At 43.6% G+C, this 18,256-nt stretch overlaps 1 protein-coding gene across 9 annotated transcripts in view; it reads right to left on the reverse strand.

The window, feature by feature from the left end:
* LOC125451575 (CYFIP-related Rac1 interactor B) overlaps positions 1-18,256 on the reverse strand; it is a 178,687-nt gene that overhangs the window by 135,127 nt on the left and 25,304 nt on the right. For 2 of the 9 annotated variants that reach the window (XM_048528832.2, XM_048528833.2), the window contains exon 1: positions 1,046-1,220. The exons of the other annotated variants lie outside the window; for them this stretch is intronic. The gene's annotated coding sequence lies outside the window, so the exon portion shown is untranslated. Of the gene's footprint in view, positions 1-1,045; positions 1,221-18,256 lie in introns of those variants that run through there. 9 annotated transcript variants of the gene reach the window in all.

Here is an 18,256-nt window from a genome sequence, read left to right on the forward strand (position 1 = left end):
TTCTTCCCACACCTTCCCTGGGGCAGGAACTCTTAAGCATACCCCATCCTTTCACCACGGCAGGTGCTTCGCACTCTTTATACCTATTTCCCCCTAATATCAAATGCAGGCTTCCAATCTCTTCTCCCATCCTCCGACGGCCAGGGTCGACCTTTCCCATCTCCCGCAGAAAAGGTTCCTCTTTCCTCCTTCCACCCACGAGCAGCCAACAAGCCCTCAGCGCAAGACAGGGCGAAGTACCTCCCTCCCTAGGCATTCCCTTTTGCGACCAGACCAGGAACCTCTTTCTGCCCCTTCCAACTCTTATCTCTACCTCCCTGCCCACAGCTTCCCAGACTCAGGGTCCTCCCCATTCCCAAAAACAGAGTCTCTCTCTCTCTCTCTCTAGACTTCCCAACCCCGGGGCAGGGTCCCTCCCACAAAGGACACCTCCACCTTTATCCTTCGTCCAGTCTGCCTCATCCTCCCTTGGACCCCACACAAACTACCCACCAGGACATGAGCGGATAGAACAGGCATAGCTACTGCTGCTGTGGCCGACCCCAATCCCCGGTGCAGAGGAAGGCACAGGAAGTGTTTCACCAAAGCAGCCGATTGGTGTTCGCGAGTCACCTTGTGCCCAACATCTCCGGCGGGCAGTGACAGCCGGACAAAAACCGAAATTGCACGCGAAACTAAGCAGGTTTGGGGAGAGTTAACGTTTTGAGCCCAGGGTCTCTTTACCAGAGCAGTGAGAGTGCACGGCCATTCCGCCGCGACTGTGTGTTGCCTACCCCCACTGACGTGAGGCCGGGCCTCTCGGTTGGACCCTCCACCCGCCCATGCGCCTGCGGCTCCAGTGAGCGATGATTCCGCTCGTGAGCAACTTGGTGCTCGAGCGCACTAACGGTCCCGGCTCAAGCGGATCGGCCGTTTAAAACCAGCCTCGCCTCGCGCTCCGAACCAACGGCTTTTCTCTACACGCCGTCGCGGGGCATGGCCGCATCCTTCAGGTACAGCTCTTTATCGCGCCGATATATTCCCCGTCAAAGAGAAGCACATTTACCTGCCACTTGCCGTGTGGAAGTGTTGGTGGGGCGAAGAGAAGGCCTTAAGCTTGCTTGCGCCGATCACCTACGGCAGATGAGTCGGACGTGGGTGCTCCACCTGCCATCTGCCTGCTCCGCACTGTCCTAGCGCCAGGTCCGTTTGATTGCTCCTCTTTGCCTGTACGCAATTGTTGCTGTTCGCACTTCGCCCAGCTCACGGAGAGCGGGATCTTACTGTGCTCATTACCTTCGCCCTACGACGTTTCGAAACCGATCGGCAGCAGCTACTGTCGCCACACAACCACCCTAAACATTTCATTTCAATCATGCACAAATGTCTTAAGTGTCAGTGATGCCGGCCTTATAGAAGAATTTCAGGGACACAAGATTTACAGCACATGTACAGGCTTCGATCCACCTGATCTGGGAAAGCTTCAAGCGGAGGGCTTTCTCCCACAGATCTTCAGCTAACTCCATCAACGCAATTTTTCTACTCCTTTGTCCCTCATATGCTTATCTAGCTTCCTTCCACATGATACTGCGCGATTTACTTTTACCTTGTAACCACTCTCAGTGGAATAAGAACTAGGAACAGGAGTAGGCCATCTTCCCTTCCAGCCTACCCTGCCATTTAATAAGATCATGGCTGATCTTTTTGAGACTCAGCTCCACTTACCTGCCCACTCACCATAACCCTTAAATCCTTTTCAAAAATTTATCTAGCCTTGCCTTAAAAACATTCTGTGAGGTAGCTTCAACTGCTTCACAGGGCTGGGAATTTCACAGATTCACAAACCTTTAGGCGAAGACGTTCCTGCTGACCTCAGCCCTACATCTGTTTCCTATTTTGAGGCGATGCCCTCTAGTCCTAGTTTCACTTGATAGCTGAAACAACTTCCCTGCCTTCACCTTATCCATTCCCTTCATAATCTTGCATGTTTCCAGAAGAACACCCCTCATTCTTCTGAATTCCAATGAGTATAATCCCAGTCTACTCAGTCTGTCCTCATAATCCAACCCTCTCAACTCTGGAATCAACCGAGTGAATCTCCTCCGGTGCTAGTATATGTTTTCTGAAGTAAGGAGACTAAAATTGCACACAGTACTCCAGGTGTGGCCTCACCAGGGCCCTATACAGCTGCAGCATAGCCTCCCTGTTTTTAAACTCCATTCCTCGAGCGATTCCATTTGCCCTTTTAATCACTTGCTGCACCTGCAATCCCAACTTCAGCGATTCATGCACAAGGACACCCAAGTCCCTCTGCACAGCAGCGTGCTGTACTTTTTTTACCATTTAAAACATAGTCTATTTTGCTGTTATTCCTAGCAAAATGGATGCCTTCATACTTATAAACATTGTACTCTATCTTCCAGACCTTTGCCCACTGACTATCTAATCCCTCTGCAGACTTTGCTCTACCACTCACCTTAGTGTCATTTGCAAATTTTGACACAGCACACTTAGTCCCCAACTCCAAATCATCTGTAAATTGTAAACAATTGAGGTACCAACACTGATCCCTAAGGCACACCACTAGCCACTGACTGCCAACCAGAAAAACACCCATTTATGCCAACTCTTTGCTTTCTACTGGTCAACCAATCCTCTATCCATGCCAATACATTACCTGTAATACCATGCACCTTTATCTTATGTAGCAGCCTTTGGTATGACACCTTGTGAAATGCCTTTTGGAAATCCAGATACACCACATCCACAGGTTCCCCATTGTCCACCATGCAAGTAATGTCCTCAAAGAATTTCATCAAATTAGTTAAACATGACCTTCCCTTCATGAACCCATGTGGGGTGTTCCCAATGGGACAATTAATATCCAGATGTCTTGCTGTTTCTTCTTTCATGACAGATTCAAGCGTATTCTGCGCTACCAAAGTTAAGCTAACTAGCCTATAGTTACCTGCTTTTTGTCTATTTCCTTTTTTAAACAGTGGCATTACATTGGCTGTTTTCCAATCTGTGGGAGTCCAGTAAATTTTGGCAGATAATTACTAGTGCATTTGCTATTTCCCCCATCACCTCTTTTAGTACTCTGGGATGCATTTCATCAGGGCCAGGAGACTTGTCTACCTTTAGCCCCATTAACTTGCCCAGCATGGCCTCCTTAGTGATAATGATAGTTTCTAAGTCCTCAACTGCCATAACCTTCTTGCCATTAGTTTTCAGCATGTTATTTGTGTCTTCCACTATGAAGAATGACACAAAATAACTGTTTAATGTCTCGGCTATTTCCTTGTTCCCAGTTATTAAATTGGCTTTCTCGTCTTCTAAAGGACCAATGTTTACCTTCACCACTCTTTTACGATTAACATATTTATAGAAACTTTTGCTGCCTGTTTTTATATTCTGAGCTCGTTTACTCTCATGATCTATGTTACTTTTCTTTATAACGTTTTTTGTGGCTTTCTGTTGGCCTTTAAAGATTTTCCAGTCTACTAGATTCCCACTACTCTGTTTTTTTGTATGAGCTTTTTTTCAACCTGATACTTTCCTTTATTTCCTTAGATATTCATGGCTGGCTATCTCTTTTCCTACTGTTCTTCCTTATCACTGGAATATACTTCTGCTGAGCACTGTGAAAAATTGTTTTGAAAGACCTCCACTGTTCCTCAATTGACCCACCATAAAACTTTTGCCCCATTCTACCTTAGCTAAGTCCTTCCTCATTCCTTCATAGTCTCCTTTGTTTAAGCACAGGACACAGGTACTGGATTTAACCTTCTCACGCTCCATCTGTATTTTAAGTTCGACCATACTGTGATCGCTCCTTCTGAGAGGATCCCTGACTGTGAGATCATTAATTATTCCTATCTCATTACACAGGACAAGACCCTTTTTTTGGGGTCCTATTACCTCCATTACTAACAACTCTTGAGTTCCCCTACCCTTTAACTTTTTTCCCTAATTTTCAATGGAGTTGAATAACTTAAGTTCTTGCACTGCCACAAAATAACCATATCATTTTATTAGTAAAATTAAAATACCTGGTGCTGCTCTGATAGAAGTGGAACACTTGACCATTTTCCAGATAGCATTTGCAATAGGCAGCTTAGTCCCTTGAGCCTGCTGTGAAGTTCAGTGAAATCACAATCACACTTATGCCTCATATCCTGTTATAATTTTGATAACCAAGGTTATTATTCTCAGATTTGAAGTTAACAATTGACCAAGCAACAACTGCCATTCATAGAACTGCACCACTCCTTGCAAGTAGAGTGTTTTCTAATTTTATTCTTGAAAGGACTGTATCTAAATTGTAGGCTGTGTCCCCTAGTCTTAAACTCTCAATCAGCAGCAATAGTTCCTATGGCAAAAATTTTCCCATTTTTTTCTAATCATAAGGCAAGCATGTTAGCATATGAGCAAGCGTGCGTATACCATCTTCACAATTAACGAAGCTGGTCGCCTAGAAGCTGCCAGCCAGTAAACAGTATCTTTTGGGTCAGAAAGTATGCCTGAAGTGACCTATTCCTCTGGGGATGTAGCAGCAAGAAGTTCTGTTTTCCTCCTCACAGGGTGTGGGTTGCAGAGAAGTGGAGTCACGAGGCTTCAAAGCAAGGGCAAATGCTGGATTTCCAAGACCATCCTCTTGACTATTATTGCCCCAAAATTGCTTTCCCCAGTTGGGAAACTAGTTGCCTTTTTAACCAACTAAGGAGACAGGTAATTGGGAAAATGGTGAGTTTAGGCCTATATGTGGCCACTAATTGAAGGCATACGTTAAAGGGGAGGAGGAAAGATTTAAAACGAACCAGAGATGCAACTTTTTCATGCAGAGGATGTTGCCTATATGAAACAAGCTGCCAGAGGAAGTGGTAGAGGCAGGTAAAATTACAACATTTAAAAGAGATATGAACAGGTAAATAAACAGGAAAAGTTGAGAGGGATATAGGCTAGGAAATCTGGTTGACATCAACAAGTTGGGCCAAAGGGCCTGTTTCTGCACTGTATACTTCTATGACTTAAGTGCCTTAAACGCTGGTGAGTTGAGAAAATCACCCATGAGTCGTCTTGTGCTACCCACACTTACTGAGGTGGTGAGAAAGTTGAGAGTTTCTGTTCACTTGTCACCATCTCCACGGAGGGGATAATCAATGTCTGTCTATCTTAAAAGTTCCCCCTAGAAATCGTGTTACATATTGGCACAAATGATATAGCCAGAAATAGGATTGAGGATATAAAAAGTGATTTCAGGGAGTTAGGATGGAAGCTGCAGAGCAGGACGAACAGAGTAGTGTTCTCTGGTTTACTACCGGTGCCACGAGATAGCGAGGTGAGGAACAGGGAGCGGGCGCAGCTGAACACGTGGCTACGCAGCTGGTGTAGGAGGGAGGGCTTCAGATATGTAGATAATTGGGATGCCTTCTGGGGAAGGTGGGACCTGTACAAGAAGGACGGGTTGCATCTGAACTGGAAGGGGACCAATGTCCTGGGTGGAAGGTTTGCTCGAGTAGTTCGAGAGGGTTTAAACTAGTATGGCAGGGGGGTGGGAACCTGAGCTGTATACCAGAGGTGAGCGTTGATGCAGGTGAGGCAGTAGCAAGAGGTAGACCAGCTAGTGGGAAGGATTTTCCTGGGAAGGAACCAAGGGATCGGTTAAAGTGTGTTTGCTTTAATGCAAGGAGTATCAGGAATAAAAGTGATGAACTTAGAGCATGGATCAGTACCTGGTGCTATGATATTGTGGCCATAACAGAGACATGGGTTTCTCATGGGCAGGAATGGTTGCTGGATCTTCCAGGGTTTAGAACATTTAAAAAGAATAGGGAGGGGGGAAAAAAGAGGAGGGGGTGTAGCACTACTAATCAGAGAGGGTATCACAGCTACAGAAGCTTCCATTGTCGAGGAAGATCTGCCTACTGAGTCAGTATGGGTGGAAATTAGGAACAGCAAGGGAGTAGTCACCTCGTTAGGGGTTTACTACAGGCCCCCCAATAGCAGCAGGGAGATTGAAGAAAGCATAGGTCGACAGATTTTGGAAAAGTGTGGATGCAGTAGGGTTGTTGTAATGGGTGACTTTAACTTTCCTAATATTGATTGGAACCTCCTTCGAGCAGAAGATTTGATTGGAGCTGTTTTTGTAAGGTGTGTTCAGGAGGGTTTCCTAACGCAGTACGTTGACAGGCCGACGAGGGGAGAGGCCATTCTAGACTTGGTGCTCGGAAACGAGCCGGGGCAGGTATCAGATCTTGTGGTGGGAGAGCATTTTGGTGATAGTGACCATAACTGCCTCACATTCTACATAGCTATGGAGAAGGAGAGGATTAGGCAAAATGGGAGGATATTTAATTGGGGAAGAGGAAACTATGATGCGATTAGACATGAGTTAGGAAGCATGGACTGGGAGCAGTTGTTCCATGGTAAGGGAACTATAGACATGTGGAGACTGTTTAAGGAACAGTTGTTGGGAGTGATGAGTAAATATGTCCCTCTGAGACAGGCAAGAAGGGGTAAGATAAAGGAACCTTGGATGACGAGAGCGGTGGAGCTTCTTGTGAAAAGGAAGAAGGTAGCTTACATAAGGTGGAGGAAGCTAGGGTCAAGTTCAGCTAGAGAGGATTACATGCAGGCAAGGAAGGAGCTCAGAAATGGTCTGAGGAGAGCCAGGAGGGGGCACGAGAAAGGCTTGGCAGAAGGAATCCGGGAAAACACAAAGGCATTTTACACTTACGTGAGGAATAAGAGAATGATCAAAGAAAGAGTAGGGCCGATCAGGGATAGCATAGGGAACTTGTGTGTGTGGAGTCTGAGGAGGTAGGGGAAGCCCTAAATGAGTTTTTTGCTTCTGTCTTTATGAAAGAAACGAACTTTGTAATGAATGAAACCTTTGAAGAGCAGGTGTGCATGCTGGAATGGATAGAGATAGAGGAAGCTGATGTGCTGAAAATTTTGTCAAACATTAAAATTGACAAGTCGCCCGGCCCGGACCAGATTTGTCCTCGGCTGCTTTGGGAAGCGAGAAATGCAATTGCTTCGCCACTTGCGAAGATCTTTGCATCCTCGCTCTCCACTGGAGTCGTACCTGAGGACTGGAGAGAGGCAAATGTAATTCCTCTCTTCAAGAAAGGAAATAGGGAAATCCCCGGCAATTATAGACCAGTAAGTCTCACGTCTGTCGTCTGCAAGGTGTTAGAAAGGATTCTGAGGGATAAGATTTATGACCATCTGGAAGAGCATGGCTTGATCAAATACGGTCAACACGGCTTTGTAAGGGGTAGGTCATGCCTTACAAACCTTATCGAGTTTTTTGAGGATGTGACTAGAAAAGTTGATGAGGGTCGAGCTGTGGATGCGGTGTATATGGACTTCAGTAAGGCATTTGATAAGGTTCCCCATGGTAGGCTCATTCAGAAGGTCAGGAGGAATGGGATACAGGGGAACTTAGCTGCTTGGATACAGAATTGGCTGGCCAACAGAAGACAGCGAGTGGTAGTAGAAGGAAAATATTCTGCCTGGAAGTCAGTGGTGAGTGGGGTTCCACAGGGCTCTGTCCTTGGGCCTCTACTGTTTGTAATTTTTATTAATGACTTGGATGAGGGGATTGAAGGATGGGTCAGCAAGTTTGCAGACGACACAAAGGTCGGAGGTGTCGTTGACAGTGTAGAGGGCTGTTGTAGGCTGCAGCGGGACATTGACAGGATGCAGAGATGGGCTGAGAGGTGGCAGATGGAGTTCAACCTGGATAAATGCGAGGTGATGCATTTTGGAAGGTCGAATTTGAAAGCTGAGTACAGGATTAAGGATAGGATTCTTGGCAGCGTGGAGGAACAGAGGGATCTTGGTGTGCAGATACATAGATCCCTTAAAATGGCCACCCAAGTGGACAGGGTTGTTAAGAAAGCATATGGTGTTTTGGCTTTCATTAACAGGGGGATTGAGTTTAAGAGTCGTGAGATCTTGTTGCAGCTCTATAAAAAACTTTGGTTAGACCGCACTTGGAATACTGCGTCCAGTTCTGGGCGCCCTATTATAGGAAAGATGTGGATGCTTTGGAGAGGGTTCACAGCAAGTTTACCAGGATGCTGCCTGGACTGGAGGGCTTATCTTATGAAGAGAGGTTGACTGAGCTCGGTCTCTTTTCATTGGAGAAAAGGAGGAGGAGAGGGGACCTAATTGAGGTATACAAGATAATGAGAGGCATAGATAGAGTTGATAGCCAGAGACTATTTCCCAGGGCAGAAATGGCTAGCACGAGGGGTCATAGTTTTAAGCTGGTTGGTGGAAAGTATAGAGGGGATGTCAGAGGCAGGTTCTTTACGCAGAGAGTTGTGAGAGCATGGAATGCGTTGCCAGCAGCAGTTGTGGAAGCAAGGTCATGGGGGTCATTTAAGAGACTGCTGGACATGTATATGGTCACAGAAATTTGAGGATGCATACATGAGGATCAATGGTCGGCACAACATTGTGGGCTGAAGGGCCTGTTCTGTGCTGTACTGTTCTATGTTCTATGTAGTAATGTAAATTCCAGGGAATACAGCCTGTTTGTGTAATAAGTCTTCATATTAATCCTTGGGAGTCCTGGTGTTTTGATTATTTGAGTCCAATCTATCCAATGTGATGAGGGAACCAGATCAACTCGTGGTTGGAATATTAGATTTTTTTTATTTAATTAACTTCCTTGTACCATGTATTTCCTTGTGAAAAACTATTGCTAACTAGGTCAAACATTTACCCTTACCTGTTCTGCTAAAATTTATGCTGCTCAGATGCCTACTCATCATGCCACACAGGGAACCTCCAGTGGTCCAGGATCTTGTTACATTGCACAGATTTTCCACTTTGCAAAACATTCCCCTTATTGTCATACCCTAGGACCGCTCCCATGGCCCCACACTCAGTGCTGCTATAACCTAGCTCATGCCGACAGTCTAATAATGCATGCATAATAAAAAGGACAACAGCCTTAAAGCACCAATCTGAAAGCACTGTCAGGAAAGATCAGCAACTCAAAAAAGCAAGAAGATCCAAGCAGCAACTAAAGCAGCAACACGAAAAAGTGACAGATACCTGGTAGAGAAGAAATAAATCGAAACTCACATTACCAGCTAGGGTAGGGAATGGCAGAGCCCAAGAAATTCAAGGTAAGTGCTTAATTTGTCATTCATCAAAAGAGTTACAAGAATAACATCCTTCAGGTCAACAAATAGGTTTATCATGGTCAATGAAGGCATGTCCTATTCACAACTTCAAACATGGACTTGAATTTATAGATCATTTTCAGAACATTTTTTAAACAAAATCAACTAACATTAAGAGATGGGAGAAATGGAGTGGATTGTGTGCAAACAGGATTCTTCTCGCCCAAAAAATAAGTGCAACAAAAATCACTGTTAAATCTATTCATGGAAAATGAACTAGAATAAATCAAGTGGTAATCACAGGATAACATCCAAGTATTAGCAATCATAACACAATATGCTTTAAGATAGTGAATGTCTTACTCATATCTTCCTCAAAAGTCCAAACAATGGGTAAAACATTTTTTGTCATGAGAATAAACTGGAAAATATACGGCATGGTGCCAATGATGGGGGAAGCAAAGTATAAAACAGTAGTGGGAATTTTTTTTTTCTAGAACAGCAGGAGTTTAGGAGGAACAAAAAATCACTGTAAACAAGAATTTTCCTATAATTAAGGTCTAAGAATCAATAGCGAGAAAAGGCATTTAAGTAAGAGTGCATATCGCCACCATACTGTGTAAACAGTATTAAAATTGGTAGTGTCCCCACCTCTGGGCCAGTGGACCACCCTCATGTCCCACATTATTCAAGCATGTCATAACACATCTTAACAGATTAATTGAAAATATCTATAAAGAAGCCATATAAATTAAAACTTGTTCAAATTTAAAGATAATGAAATGCCTGGTCATTCACACAATAAAAGCAGTTAGGGAAGAGGTAGCAGGTAGGCCCAAATCATTTGGTGTCTGGAGACTGAACTAGGATTAACGAGGGAAGAGGAAGTCCTGAGGCGCGGACATACATGGCAATTACCCAGGAAGTTTAAGCTTCCGATGGGTAATTCCCTGCTATGCTGAACCCAACACAAATGTCTCTAATCCCGAGATCAAAGATTTGGACTAGATATGCACACCTTTGATGATTAGCCAAGAAACATTAAGCAGTTTAGAACCTGGCTGATAACATCTGGGTAACTCCACAGCTGAATCCTAATCACTCCTCCAACAAACTTACTAGTTGCAAGTATGGTAGGCCAATTTAGTAAATGAAATATATTTGGATTTTCAAAAGCCTTTTATGTAAACAACTGAGGTCAAAGGGCACGTAGTAGGATGGATAGAAAATTGGCTTCAAACGAGAAAGTAGGCTTTAAAGGTATACGGTCAGACTGCTGGACGTCAAATAGAACCATAGAATGATGCAGCACAGGAAGAAGCCATTCTGCTCAATGGGTTGATACTGATCTTTGAAACAGCCAATAAATTAAGCCATTCTCCTGCTCTTTTTCCATAGTCTTGCAAATTTATTTCCTCTAGTCCCCCTTTGAAACTTATTATTGAATCTGCATCCATCAAGCAGTGGTGTTCCAGAGATTACTGCTTGGGCCACCATTGTTTCTGAAATAGGGGAACAATGTGGACTTGAGAACTGGAAATGAAATTTCAAAATTTGTAGATGTCATCAACTTGAGAGTAGACTGCAAAGAAATACAGAAAGCTGTTAATAAATTTGCAGAATAGCTGTATAACTGGCAAACTAAGTGTGAAGTAGTGTATTTTGGTGCTGAAAATAAGAATCTAAACTAAATAGAAAAACAAAGGGACCTAGGAGTGCAAATTTCCAAATCATTTACTGTAGCAACATGGGTGAACAAGATCATAAAATTGCAAAGCAAACATTGGGGTACATTTCTGGAAGAAAAGCAGACAAGCAGTCTGATAATCATGACTAAAACTTTGTTTAAAACATGATTAGAGTACTGTGCATAGTTCCGGTATATGCATTACAAAAAGAAATAGATGCAGTGGAAAAGGTGAAATAAATATTTATCAGAATCCTTTTGAGGATTAGGATGTTATAGCCATCAGGAAAGACTGAGCAGACTGGACCCTCTTCTGCAGAAAAGAGAGGACTGAGGAATAGTCTTACAGAAGGTTTTAAAATGATGAAAGCGTTAGTACAGTAGGTAGTTAATAGGTAAAGACAAAATAGGAAGAATCTTCTGGTCCCAGAGGAAGAGAGCTTTGATGGGTGAAGAGTGCTTAAATAGGCAGGGTAACAGTATAGCTAAATCCACCACCTTCTCCTCTCCACCAGCATGAAATTTTGGGTGGGAAGCCTCATAGTTGACCTTCCCACAGTGCTGCCAATTGAGGCATTTAAATGGCCAATTAAGAACCATTTAAAGGCATCATCCCACCAGAGATGCTAGAAATAACACAGCTGCAAGTAAGCCCAATACCATGCAGTATACTTGACAGGTCTGACTGCAGACCACTGACATCTTGGGTTGGGTGGGGAATTGTCCTTGATGAAGACAATCAACCTCTGCTATCAAATCCCCATATCCTTTTCCCAATAGTCCCAAGCCAGGATACTCTGCTCCCTACATGTACTTTGGTCCTGGGTCCTCCTGTTGATAGAATTCTGGGGGTTCTTTCCCAGGAACAGTCCTGGTCCTTCAGTGCCCGACTGAACACAAGAACTGCCAGCTCCTGATTGGGCAGCAGGTCTCACTAAATAAACTTTCAGTCTTAGGGGTCTTTATTACATTTTCATTGTGATATCTAGAATACATTTTAATAATGCATCAGAAATGTGTCTATGTAAATATCACCTTATTCTTCTGTTAAGAATTTGAGTATCTTAATAATTGTGGTCAACATAAATTGTCAAGAAGGAAGCAAGAATTAACAAAAACAATTTTTTAATGATGAAATTACTAAAAGAACCTCTATCCTTTTGACCAAAATGATGGGAAGCCTTAAACCATGGAAATGACAAATACACCACTTAGAAAAGTACAGCACAGTACAGGCCCTTCAGCCCACGATGTTGTGCCGTGGAATAATCCTAATTCAATGGCATTGCCATCAAGGGATTTACCACTATCAACATTCTGGGGGTTACCATTGACCACAAACTGAACTACCATAAAACTACAGTGGCTACAAGAAAAAGTCAAATGTTCCGACACCAGTAACTCGCCGTCACCAAAGCTTGAAAGCCGTCAGGCACAGGTCAGAAATATGACTGATTACTCCCCATTTGTCTGATTGAGGGCAGCTCAAAACACTCACAAAATTTGCAGAATCTATGAAGAACCAGTCTCTTCCCTTGGCCACCTGTGCATACCATTTACAAGATTTATTGCAGAATTTCATCAAAGCTGCAAGGGCAGCTCCTCACAAAATCCTGGGACACCCCCCATCTCGCAGCCTGTTGACCTACCCACAGCACCTTCTCAAGGAGAACTGGGGTTGGGACAGCCAGCCACATCCCAGGAACACATTTAAAAACAGAAATAAAACTGGACTCGACCAGAGAGGGTGTGGATTACAACTCAAAATGACAACTTTGTTAACAAACATAATTTGAAAGGTCGTCGGGGGATGGGTGGTAAATGGAGATGGGGCCATTGAATTTTAAAGCAGAGATGGAAAGATTCTTGTTAGATTTGGCATTCAAGGGATTTCAGGGATTAACATCTGATCAAAGAGAAAATTAAACAGGTTTAACCCTAAACCCAATACAATAATGTGCTGACAAGACGTTTCTCAAACAGTGTGTTTCATTCCCCTACCTCCCAAGTTTTCCCTGCAGCACTGTCCCATTCCTGGACACTCCCTGACAATCCTGGACATTTGGTGAACCCCCTCCTGACAGCTCACACCCGTTCACTTATAAAGAACAAATCAAAATCATTCAAAATGGCTTGTCATACATCTTACACTTTCTATTTTTCTCCTCAGATTGAAAAGATTTCTTGCGAAATAAAAATGTCACTATAACTTAGCATGTCTATAAAATGGTACTCACATACCTAACACTTTTACTTGGAGGATCGAACCTCTCTCAAAAGCCTAATTTGCATTGATATTTTCTGAGTTACCTGCCAGCTAATAGGGCATTAGCAAATAGCACACATGCTTGCAATTCTCACAATGTAAATCCAAGCATGAGCAAAACAGAATTTCAGAATTTTACGTTATTAACTGGTTAATTTTCAGTTGAGAGATATCCTGCCTCAGAACAAATGAGTACGATTATGTAATTATGCATTATGTTAATTAAAATCATATTGAAACTAATAGTTATTTACAAAAGAGGTAGTTTTTTTCTCCTCAATGCAAGTGACCTTCCAATAGCATTTCTGTTTGCGTGATCCTTAAAGTAATTTGAAAAAAACCTTGCAGAAGAATTCAAGCAACCTTTTTGATTAATCGGTTCTGATGTAAATGATCAATGTTCTTAAGGTGCTGAGACAGACGAGAACACAAATATCGATGATTTATTTATACTGAGAAATTAAAAATAGTTTTTCTACAGACAAAAAGAGGTAACTGAGTTTAATAATTATATATTGTGGTGAAGGCTGTGAACAATAGATTATTTTTGGAATGTGAATTTTGTTTAGAAGGGTAAATGGATTTGGCTTAGTTGTGCAATTTCCTGTTAGAAAAAGGTCAAAAAGTCATTCTGGAATAGTTACTTAAATGCACCAATTCTAAGGCTTGAGATATGTTGGAGTGTTAACTGAGTAAGATGTTTCTACTTCTGAGTTTATGACAGGCAGTGTAAACACAATAAGTCATTATTGTGGGGACCTCCCACCCACAGCCTCCAACCTCATTGTTCCCCAACCCCGCACGGCCCGTTTCTATCTCCTTCCCAAAATCCACAAACCTGCCTGCCCTGGTCGACCCATTGTCTCAGCCTGCTCCTGCCCCACCGAACTCATCTCCACCTATCTGGACTCCATTTTCTTCCCTTTGGTCCAGGAACTCCCTACCTACGTCCGTGACACCACCCACGCCCTCCACCTCCTCCAGGACTTCCAATTCCCTGGCACCCAACACCCCATTTTCACCATGGACGTCCAGTCCCTATACACCTTATGCCACATGCAGATGGCCTCAAGGCCCTCCGCTTCTTTCTGTCCCGCAGGCCCGACCAGTCCCCCTCCACCGCCTAGCCGAACTCGTCCTCACCCTCAACAACTTCTCTTTTGATTCCTCCCACTTCCTACAGACTAAGGGGGTGGCCATGGGCACCTGCATGGGCCCCAGCTATGCCTGCCTCTTTTGTAGGTTACGTGGAACAGTCCCTCTTCCGCACCTACACAGGCCCCAAACCCCACCTCTTCCTCCGTTACATTGATGACTGTATCGGCGCCGCCTCTTGCTCCCCACAGGACTTTGAACAGTTTATCCACTTCACCAACACCTTCCACCCCAACCTTCGGTTCACCTGGGCCATCTCCAGCACATCCCTCACCTTCCTGGACCTCTCAGTCTCCATCTCAGGCAACCAGCTTGTAACTGATGTCCATTTCAAGCCCACCGACTCCCACAGCTACCTAGAACACACCTCCTCCCACCCACCCTCCTGCAGAAATTCCATCCCCTATTCCTAATTCCTCCGCCTCCGCCGCATCTGCTCCCACAATGAGGCAGTCCACTCCCGCACATCCCAGATGTCCAAGTTCTTCAAGGACCGCAACTTTCCCCCCCACAGTGGTTGAGAACGCCCTTGACCGCGTTTCCCGCATTTCCCGCAACACATCCCTCACACCCCGCACCCACCCCCGCCACCGCCACAACCGCCCAAAGAGGATCCCCCTCGTTCTCACACACCACCCCACCAACCTCCGGATACAACGCATCATCCTCCAACACTTCCGCCATCTACAATCCGACCCCACCACCCAAGACATTTTTCCATCCCCACCCTTGTCTGCTTTCCGGAGAGACCACTCTCTCTGTGACTCCCTTGTTCACTCCACACTGCCCTCCAACCCCACCACACCCGGCACCTTCCCCTGCAACCGCAGGAAATGCTACACTTGCCCCCACACCTCCTCCCTCACCCCTATCCCAGGCCCCAAGATGACTTTCCATATTAAGCAGAGGTTCACCTGCACATCTGCCAATGTGGTATACTGCATCCACTGTACCCAGTGTGGCTACCTCTACATTGGGGAAACCAAGCAGAGGCTTGGGGACCGCTTTGCAGAACACCTCCGCTCAGTTCGCAACAAACAACTGCACCTCCCAGTCGCAAACCATTTCCACTCCCCCTCCCATTCTTTAGATAACATGCCCATCATGGGCCTCCTGCAGTGCCACAATGATGCCACCCGAAGGTTGCAGGAACAGCAACTCATATTCCGCTTGGGAACCCTGCAGCCCAATGGTATCAATGTGGACTTCACCAGCTTCAAAATCTCCCCTTTCCCCAACGCATCCCAAAACCAGCCCAGTTCGTCCCCTCCCCCCACTGCACCACGCAACCAGCCCAGCTCTTCCCCTCCACCCACTGCATCCCAAAACCAGTCCAGCCTGTCTCTGCCTCCCCAACCCGTTCTTCCTCTCACCCATCCCTTCCTCCCACCCCAAGCCGCACCTCCATCTCCTACCTACTAACCTCATCCCACCTCCTTGACCTGTCCGTCTTCCCTGGACTGACCTATCCCCTCCTCTCCACCTATCTTCTTTTCTCTCCATCTTCGGTCCACCTCCCCCTCTCTCCCTATTTATTCCAGAACCCTCACCCCATCCCCCTCTGTGAAGGGTCTAGGCCCGAAACGTCAGCTTTTGTGCTCCTGGGATGCTGCTGGGCCTGCTGTATTCATCCAGCCTTACATTTTATTATCTTGGATTCTCCAGCATCTGCAGTTCCCATTATCACTGACACAATAAGTCATTAGTCTTGTTTTCAGTTCAGAAAACACAAGTGTCTTAGTTGAGAAGAATCAAGTGTGACTTCAGAAGGAGGTTTTCATTTCCATCCTAACAGGTTTCAGTTGTTCAGTTTACAGGAAGCCAGTCACTGTGCAGCAATATTTATCTGTCTAGTTTTGTGAAGTTTCCAAGCCCAATAGTATGTGGGACAGAAAACTTCAGGTTGATAGAATTGAAAAGGTTCAGACCATTAGATTCAGAGAGGAATCATAAAATTGTGTCCAAAAGGTCATGAGAGAGAAACTGGAAGAAGTTTTTAGGTATAAAAAAAAGTTGAGATAGCCTCATCTGAGTCTAATTTCTTTAGATTCGAGTCTGTGTAATGTACAGTATTGGCAAACAAGTTTGGAACTTTGTTTAATGTGCATTAAGATATTTCTAACTGAAATATATTTGTTGGTTTGCTTGTTTTTTTGTGTAAGAAACATGTTCAGGGCATCTTCAGCTTGATGTTCCAGTGACTAACACCAAGTTAATGAACTGAACAAGAAAAAGCTATCAAACCAGGTTTTGTTGTGTTTCTGGAATCTCTTCATTCTGATATCTGACTAGTCCAAAACCTTCAGTTGTTTAACAATATTACATGACAATGAATGGAAGAAATACTATTTATGAACTATTGTCAATAAACTCAAGCCTGGAAAACCACTTTCCAATGCCTTTCACTGAAGTTACACACTGTGCATGCACTTACACTTCCCAGCCCATAATAGTTTATTCATTTGAAGCCATACATGCAAGGTTCATATTTATGGGGAACGGCTAAGATAACCGATATGACCTGTCCATCATAATTCTGCTAATTGTATCCCTGCCAGAAATACTCAAAATCTTATTCCTGTATAATTTTCAAATGCTTCACTCACTCAAATTTCTTTCTGCTGAAAATGCATGAATGTAACTGGTTCATATTCATGTTTATTAATTTGCATGGAGCAGCAAGCCACCAGTGCAGGATAACAGCAACGAGGAATAAAATTATGAATAAACTTTCTCTTGTAGTGTTTGGAGAAATGCAATTGTATTCTCTGTGTACCAGCTGACTTGCCACCCTCATATGACTTCTGCCTTTCCTGTAAATACCTTTGGGTACAGTCTGTAAGAAGCATTAAAACATTCATCACGTGAAACATGATGTCAAAATGGTACAGCTGGAAATGTGTAGAATTTCAAAGCTATAAGATCACCAGCCACTGAAAGAAACATCAAGGAATTATATAAAAAAAACAGCAGTCTGCAACTGTGAATTATTGTATGAATTGGGTGCACATTTTCCACTAAATAGCAAAAGAATTAATCAAAAAACCTCAGCAAATAACATTTGTAGATTGGTAGCCTTGCTACAAATGTTGGGGAGAGTGCTACAGGTCATAGATCTCATGAAGGAGCAAAAAAAATCATGCAGGCTTTGTATTTGTGCACTTTGAACTCAATATTAATATTACTTATAAATTTTTTCAACAGAGTTTAAGGGAAGAGTGAGACGATTAATAGGTGACACTGATACATCTAGCTGGATCCTGGCAGTCTGGACAACTGAAAGATAATGTCATCACCTTGACCTGTCTTTGGCAAAAGGGATCCTGATGTAACAGCACATTTGCTTACAGGAGTAACTTACTCATTAGAATACTGTCAATGTGTGCAGAAGTTCCTAGCACATCAATTGTTATAATAGTCGTAAATATGAATGACAAAATTTTAATTTCCTTCATCTGATTGCCATACCCGACATTTTATCATAGACTAAAATAGTTTCAAAAAGGAAGAAATTCAGTGGAAAAATATGCCTATAGAAGGCATGGAAAATTGCTGCTCTAAAGACTCATTTTACACTGCAGCTGAAGCCAAAAATAATAATAAATGTGAGTGAAAAAATCAAAGTAAAATGACAGAACACCAAATCATATTTTGATATAACGACCAAGTCACTGCCAAAATTTAGGGCAGTGATGAATATCTCAACCAGACTGTGTCAAAGTATTCCATGCTCAAATAATTTTTGTAGAAAACATTTTCCTATGCTCACTCTCAGCAATAAATCACAAATTGATCACGCCTCATCAATGACTCTATTCAAAGAACTTAATCTTTGCTCATTCATTCAAGGATGCCAAAAATAATAACAAATTTGTGAGTGAAAAAATCAAAGTAAAATGACAAAACATATTTTGATATTACTACCAAGTCATTGCCAAAATTTAGTAATCAAAATCAGTCTGAAAACACTTGACAAACATCTCCCACATGGCCACTTGAGACCCAGGTAGTCCAGCGTGCTGA

The sequence above is a fragment of the Stegostoma tigrinum genome, chromosome 5 (genome assembly GCF_030684315.1).
Source record: "Stegostoma tigrinum isolate sSteTig4 chromosome 5, sSteTig4.hap1, whole genome shotgun sequence".
Taxonomy (NCBI): domain Eukaryota; kingdom Metazoa; phylum Chordata; class Chondrichthyes; order Orectolobiformes; family Stegostomatidae; genus Stegostoma; species Stegostoma tigrinum.